General features: G+C 34.5%; 4 non-coding genes across 4 annotated transcripts; all 4 read right to left on the bottom strand.

Moving 5' to 3' along the window:
• Nucleotides 1–156: 156 nt before the first annotated feature.
• Nucleotides 157–275, bottom strand: LOC149770418 (5S ribosomal RNA). The gene has a single exon (XR_016418511.1). It is a non-coding gene; the product is annotated as a 5S ribosomal RNA (ribosomal RNA).
• A 903-nt stretch (nucleotides 276–1,178) lies between these two features.
• LOC149770417 (5S ribosomal RNA) lies at nucleotides 1,179–1,297 on the bottom strand. The gene has a single exon (XR_016418686.1). It is a non-coding gene; the product is annotated as a 5S ribosomal RNA (ribosomal RNA).
• Nucleotides 1,298–4,755: 3,458 nt separating this feature from the next.
• Nucleotides 4,756–4,874, bottom strand: LOC149770416 (5S ribosomal RNA). The gene has a single exon (XR_016418510.1). It is a non-coding gene; the product is annotated as a 5S ribosomal RNA (ribosomal RNA).
• A 903-nt stretch (nucleotides 4,875–5,777) lies between these two features.
• LOC149770415 (5S ribosomal RNA) lies at nucleotides 5,778–5,896 on the bottom strand. The gene has a single exon (XR_016418828.1). It is a non-coding gene; the product is annotated as a 5S ribosomal RNA (ribosomal RNA).
• Nucleotides 5,897–7,500: the final 1,604 nt, after the last annotated feature.

Raw genomic sequence — 7,500 nt, 5'->3', positions numbered from 1 at the left:
ATCCGAATTATTAAAGAAAGTTAAGGAAAAAGAGGAAATGAAAGTCGAGAAATTGCTCTATTTATTATTTATATTGAATAAAGTAAATTTAGTTACAATAAAAGAAAGAAAGAAAAACTTCAACTGTTTTTAGTTATAAAAGAAAAAAAAAATTAGAGTCTACAGCACCCGGTATTCCCAGGCGGTCACCCATCCAAGTACTAACCGGGCCCGACGTTGCTTAACTTCGGTGATCGGACGAGAACCGGTGCTTTCAACGTGGTATGGCCGTAGACACAAGTGTGTGTAAATTTAAGACTTATATTCGCTTCTCTCTTCACCGTTTCCGATGTACAGACGTTTACGTTTATGTGCCGTGTAAAATTAGTAATTAAAGTGTACTTATTAAAACTTATATAGATAAACTGCCTTCATACATTATTCAAATTTGTAATTCAGGCATTTTCGGACTCGGACATTAGTTGCTTAACCGGAGGTTTACACCTTCAAATGGACTTAAATAACAATGCATTTAAACGAAGATTCAGTTCATTTTTGTTGTTTTTGGGCATTATGATTATTATTATTATTATTTATCTTGTATCAACTGACTAATTCAATAGGTAAATAATCGACATCAGCCTATGAGCTACCTTTAAAGACGGACTCGAATCTGATTTGAAACGGATATCGTCTTGCAGCTCGGAAACGTTAAAGTTGTGGAAACACAGAAAGTGCAAGGAAGTGGAAGCAGGGAACATCCATCCAAACTTACTGTAATCAAAACAGAGATTTATACACCAATTTATTTTGTCAATGGCCCATATTCGAAGTATTCGCTAAGGGATGCCAAGTTTCACACTGATAGACTGGTGCCCTGCTAAAAACAGGTAAATAAATTAAAATAATTAAAAATAATACATTCCAAATATATCTATCAATTATTGAATAAGAAATACCACAGACAAGTATCCAAAATGAAAGACATCGATTGCATACGTTGCAATTATTCGCTATAGGCTGAATCCGGAATATCAGAAGAAATTTGGAGGATCTGGACGGCATACGAGGCAGCCCATTTCGATCCTGGAGGTAGAGGAAACTGAAAAATTTGCACCAGATTTGTGAACAAGAAATATTGGCCATATATGATCGCATATCCTCACAGTGAGGATGGAACCAAAAAAAAATTTAAAAAATGCCTACAGCACCCGGTATTCCCAGGCGGTCACCCATCCAAGTACTAACCGGGCCCGACGTTGCTTAACTTCGGTGATCGGACGAGAACCGGTGTTTTCAACGTGGTATGGCCGTAGACATTTGTATGTACAAATTTAAGACTAATATAGGTTGTCTCTTCGTCGTTACAAAGATATATTACACACACACGCACACACACACACACACACACACACACATATATATATATATATATATATTAGAGACAGGGGAGAGCTCTGCTTACGACAATACATCCCTTCAGTTTCAATCTGTAAAGAAGCAAGAGCTTATTTGATCGCCGATGTCACTGACATGTAGGTTGCCATATTTGTGCAGTCATTTGAATAGTAATACAATGGCGAGTTCCGTGTCAAATTTCATCAAGGTTGTCGTTTTCTTTCGTCAGTCAGCTTCACTAACGACAAATGATGTTATACTCGGAATTATTTCTGAGAAAATAAATCGTATTTCTCTCGATTTCATGCAGGTATATCTCGATGAAAGGTCGGTCAAGTTTGCATGGCAGGCTAGTAAGCACAGGGGCTCGCATCGTTGCTCACAATTGAATTGACAGTCATACATTTTATACTATATGTACGACTGATAGTTTCATTGTAAGCAATGATACGAGCCCCCTGTGGCTAGTAAGCAGCCTATGCCGATACCGCATGGTGTCGGCGATTTCCAACGTTTTGATAAGCAAAACAAATATGTCCATACACCCCAATACTAATGTCCAAATATCAAAAATCGCTATTTTGGGACTATTATGAATTCATTCAAGGACATTCTAAATTACATCATCGCCACACGTCAAGATTGTTATTACATCAGCACATTCAAAATTGGACTTCATTCAGAAAACCACTGGCATTCATTTGGAACACTACCCTTTTGGACTTGTCATATAACTTTTCATGGACTATTTGTGATTTCATTTATAATGCTGAAAAGTATTTAAATTTTCACTTTGTATTCTTTATAAAAATAAATTAAGTCGGTTGGTTTAGATTGGCTAAGATAGCATTAAGGTGTTTTTGTTTATATGAGCCAATATCACATTATTCTTTTCTTGGTTTAGATGGGCTAAGTTCACATTATGGTACATTGGTTTAGATGGGCTAAGTTCACATTAAGGTGTTTGGCTAAGTTTCCATTAAGATATTTGGTTTAGATTGGCTAAGTTTGCATTAAAGTGTATTGGCTTATATTGGCAAATTTCACATAGGAATTTGATTTAGATGGCCTAAGTTCACATTATGGTGTTCTGGCAAAAGACTGCTTGGTTTTGTTAGGCAATGAGGGTAGTCTTGCTCAAGGGTACAATAGGGCAACCAGCTTGATAGAAATCTATCATGTTAACCATTGGACTGATGTACATTTTATCAGTGTAATTTAGAGTCTGTTTAAACCATTCCGAATCCCCCATCTCTCTCTCTCTCTCTCTCACATATATATATATATATATATATATATATATATATATATATATGAAAGAAATAATATTTGCAATCTTTCTGCACTGTACTGATTTTCTGGTTGAATACTAAAAGTAAGTTTAAATATATATAAGGAGTTTGCAAATTTTATAAAAGTCAGCTTGCCTAGCAAGTAGTAGGTCAATATGATACAATGTAGAATTTAAGAAAATGTCATTATATGTATTGAAACGTTTGTTTCCTTTGTATCTGTTGATATCTAAAATCCATATCCCAATAATTAAAATTATCCAAGACTATATGTAAATAATACACGTATGTATGTATGTATGTACACACACAAACGTCTATATATATATTGATATATATATATATATATATATATATATATATATATATATATATATATATATATATATATATATATATATATATCACAAAAGACACACACATATCTTAAAACACCCTCAGCCACCCAGGATATATATATGATCCGTTTTTACGAGATAAACTTATTAATTCAGTATGGTATAATTATCGAATAAGATCAGTAGAGTTTTTGCCCTTGTTTGCAATCGTTATAGGATAACGCGTTAAAAATAAAATTACACAGAAGTACAATTAATGTTAATAGCTGATAAAGTTATGCGAACTTTGTTGCATACTCTCTCTCTCTCTCTCTCTCTCTCTCTCGTGTGTCAGTATGATAAAGCAAGAAGAAAAAGGAAGAACAGTAAAGAACATATATAAAAAGGTTTATTGAAACAGCGTCTCATCATGGTGTGGGCACCACGATGCATAGGGATAAATAAAAAAGCGAGTATTCCATTACTTTTCACTTCATTTGATATGCATCCATATGACACAGAATGCTCTCGGTGAGTACAGGGAATCAGATAAACGTCACTGTGCGGGACTAGGTATAAAACATTTATTGTAGTTTTAATTGTAAATTTTTCGGGCATTTAAGTAGAAATTAAATGATTTCAGTTCTAGTGAGAACAACATTTCGACTGTAAAACATAATTTGTTGTCTTGATGCGTTTTCAAGACTCTTGGGCTGATTAGTCACACATCTCTTCAACGTTTCCGATGTACAAATGTTTGTGTGCAGTATAATATTAGTAACTAAAGTGTATACTGATTCAAAGTTCTAATCCAAAAGAAGCAAAACTGGCCTCAGATACTCATATTTGTCACTCATCCATTTTCTGACCCAGATAAGGGGAGAATTCCATGTTGAAATTGACTTAAAATGCAGATTCAGGACATTATTGTTGTTGTTATTATTATTATTATTATTCCTCTTTCTGTCCTATCATTTGGTTAAAATAAGCGACACCGGCCTATAAGCTAACTTTAAAAATAGGGTCTTATCAGATTTGCAAAGGATCTCTTCTTGCAACTTGTAGAAGTTAACGTTGTGGAAATACAGAAAGTGGAAGCATGGAATATCTATCTAAACTTACTGTAATCAAAACAGAATTTTATAACCCAATTTATTTAGCCAATGGCCCATATTTACAGTATTCGCTACAGGATGCCAATTTTCCCACTGGCAGACTGAGGCCCTGCTGTAAAAGAAATCAATCAATCAATAAATTAATATAAAAAATTCTCACAATTCATACATTCCATATTTATCAATCAATTAGTGAATAAGAAATACCACAAATAAGTACCCAAAATGAAAGACATTGATCGCATATTTTGCAACTCTGCGCTAGAGACTACACCAGGAATATATGAGAAGAAACTTGAAGGAAGTATTTCGACGTGAAAGGAGGCAGCTTGTTGTGGTAGTAAAAGTAGAGGAAACTGGATAAATTGAACCGAATTTGTTAATAAGAAATACTGGTCATCTATGATCGCATATTCCAGTAGTAAGGATCGAAACCAAGAGCAGAGAAGTGCAAAGCAACATTTGCTATATTCAGGTCCTATACTTGATTTTTTTAGGATCCGAATTATTGAAGAAAGTTAAGAAAAAAGAGAAAATGAAAGTCGAGAAATTGCTCTATTTATTATTTATATTGAATAAAGTAAATTTAGTTACAATAAAAGAAAGAAAGAAAAACTTCAACTGTTTTTAGTTATAAAAGAAAAAAAAAATTAGAGTCTACAGCACCCGGTATTCCCAGGCGGTCACCCATCCAAGTACTAACCGGGCCCGACGTTGCTTAACTTCGGTGATCGGACGAGAACCGGTGCTTTCAACGTGGTATGGCCGTAGACACAAGTGTGTGTAAATTTAAGACTTATATTCGCTTCTCTCTTCACCGTTTCCGATGTACAGACGTTTACGTTTATGTGCCGTGTAAAATTAGTAATTAAAGTGTACTTATTAAAACTTATATAGATAAACTGCCTTCATACATTATTCAAATTTGTAATTCAGGCATTTTCGGACTCGGACATTAGTTGCTTAACCGGAGGTTTACACCTTCAAATGGACTTAAATAACAATGCATTTAAACGAAGATTCAGTTCATTTTTGTTGTTTTTGGGCATTATGATTATTATTATTATTATTTATCTTGTATCAACTGACTAATTCAATAGGTAAATAATCGACATCAGCCTATGAGCTACCTTTAAAGACGGACTCGAATCTGATTTGAAACGGATATCGTCTTGCAGCTCGGAAACGTTAAAGTTGTGGAAACACAGAAAGTGCAAGGAAGTGGAAGCAGGGAACATCCATCCAAACTTACTGTAATCAAAACAGAGATTTATCCACCAATTTATTTTGTCAATGGCCCATATTCGAAGTATTCGCTAAGGGATGCCAAGTTTCACACTGATAGACTGGTGTCCTGCTAAAAACAGGTAAATAAATTAAAATAATTAAAAATAATACATTCCAAATATATCTATCAATTATTGAATAAGAAATACCACAGACAAGTATCCAAAATGAAAGACATCGATTGCATACGTTGCAATTATTCGCTATAGGCTGAATCCGGAATATCAGAAGAAATTTGGAGGATCTGGACGGCATACGAGGCGGCCCATTTCGATCCTGGAGGTAGAGGAAACTGAAAAATTTGCACCAGATTTGTGAACAAGAAATATTGGCCATATATGATCGCATATCCTCACAGTGAGGATGGAACCAAAAAAAAATTTAAAAAATGCCTACAGCACCCGGTATTCCCAGGCGGTCACCCATCCAAGTACTAACCGGGCCCGACCTTGCTTAACTTCGGTGATCGGACGAGAACCGGTGTTTTCAACGTGGTATGGCCGTAGACATTTGTATGTACAAATTTAAGACTAATATAGGTTGTCTCTTCGTCGTTACAAAGATATATTACACACACACGCACACACACACACACACACGCACACATATATATATATATATATATATATATATATATATATATATATATATTAGAGACAGGGGAGAGCTCTGCTTACGACAATACATCCCTTCAGTTTCAATCTGTAAAGAAGCAAGAGCTTATTTGATCGCCGATGTCACTGACATGTAGGTTGCCATATTTGTGCAGTCATTTGAATAGTAATACAATGGCGAGTTCCGTGTCAAATTTCATCAAGGTTGTCGTTTTCTTTCGTCAGTCAGCTTCATTAACGACAAATGATGTTATACTCGGAATTATTTCTGAGAAAATAAATCGTATTTCTCTCGATTTCATGCAGGTATATCTCGATGAAAGGTCGGTCAAGTTTGCATGGCAGGCTAGTAAGCACAGGGGCTCGCATCGTTGCTCACAATTGAACTGACAGTCATACATTTTATACTATATGTACGACTGATAGTTTCATTGTAAGCAATGATACGAGCCCCCTGTGGCTAGTAAGCAGCCTATGCCGATACCGCATGGTGTCGGCGATTTCCAACGTTTTGATAAGCAAAACAAGTATGTCCATACACCCCAATACTAATGTCCAAATATCAAAAATCGCTATTTTGGGACTATTATGAATTCATTCAAGGACATTCTAAATTACATCATCGCCACACGTCAAGATTGTTATTACATCAGCACATTCAAAATTGGACTTCATTCAGAAAACCACTGGCATTCATTTGGAACACTACCCTTTTGGACTTGTCATATAACTTTTCATGGACTATTTGTGATTTCATTTATAATGCTGAAAAGTATTTAAATTTTCACTTTGTATTCTTTATAAAAATAAATTAAGTCGGTTGGTTTAGATTGGCTAAGATAGCATTAAGGTGTTTTTGTTTATATGAGCCAATATCACATTATTCTTTTCTTGGTTTAGATGGGCTAAGTTCACATTATGGTACATTGGTTTAGATGGGCTAAGTTCACATTAAGGTGTTTGGCTAAGTTTCCATTAAGATATTTGGTTTAGATTGGCTAAGTTTGCATTAAAGTGTATTGGCTTATATTGGCAAATTTCACATAGGAATTTGATTTAGATGGCCTAAGTTCACATTATGGTGTTCTGGCAAAAGACTGCTTGGTTTTGTTAGGCAATGAGGGTAGTCTTGCTCAAGGGTACAATAGGGCAACCAGCTTGATAGAAATCTATCATGTTAACCATTGGACAGATGTACATTTTATCAGTGTAATTTAGAGTCTGTTTAAACCATTCCGAATCCCCCATCTCTCTCTCTCTCTCTCACATATATATATATATATATATATATATATATATATATATATATATATATATATATATATATATATATATATATATATATATATGAAAGAAATAATATTTGCAATCTTTCTGCACTGTACTGATTTTCTGGTTGAATACTAAAAGTAAGTTTAAATATATATAAGGAGTTTGCAAATTTTATAAAAGTCAGCTTGCCTAGCAAGTAGTAGGTCAATATGATACAATGTAGAAT

This window comes from Sinohyriopsis cumingii, unplaced genomic scaffold (genome assembly GCF_028554795.1).
Source record: "Sinohyriopsis cumingii isolate HCF-2022 unplaced genomic scaffold, ASM2855479v2 utg002479l, whole genome shotgun sequence".
NCBI lineage: Eukaryota > Metazoa > Mollusca > Bivalvia > Unionida > Unionidae > Sinohyriopsis > Sinohyriopsis cumingii.
Note: the sequence above shows the minus strand (reverse complement) of the source record. Positions and strands in the feature narration are given on the sequence as shown.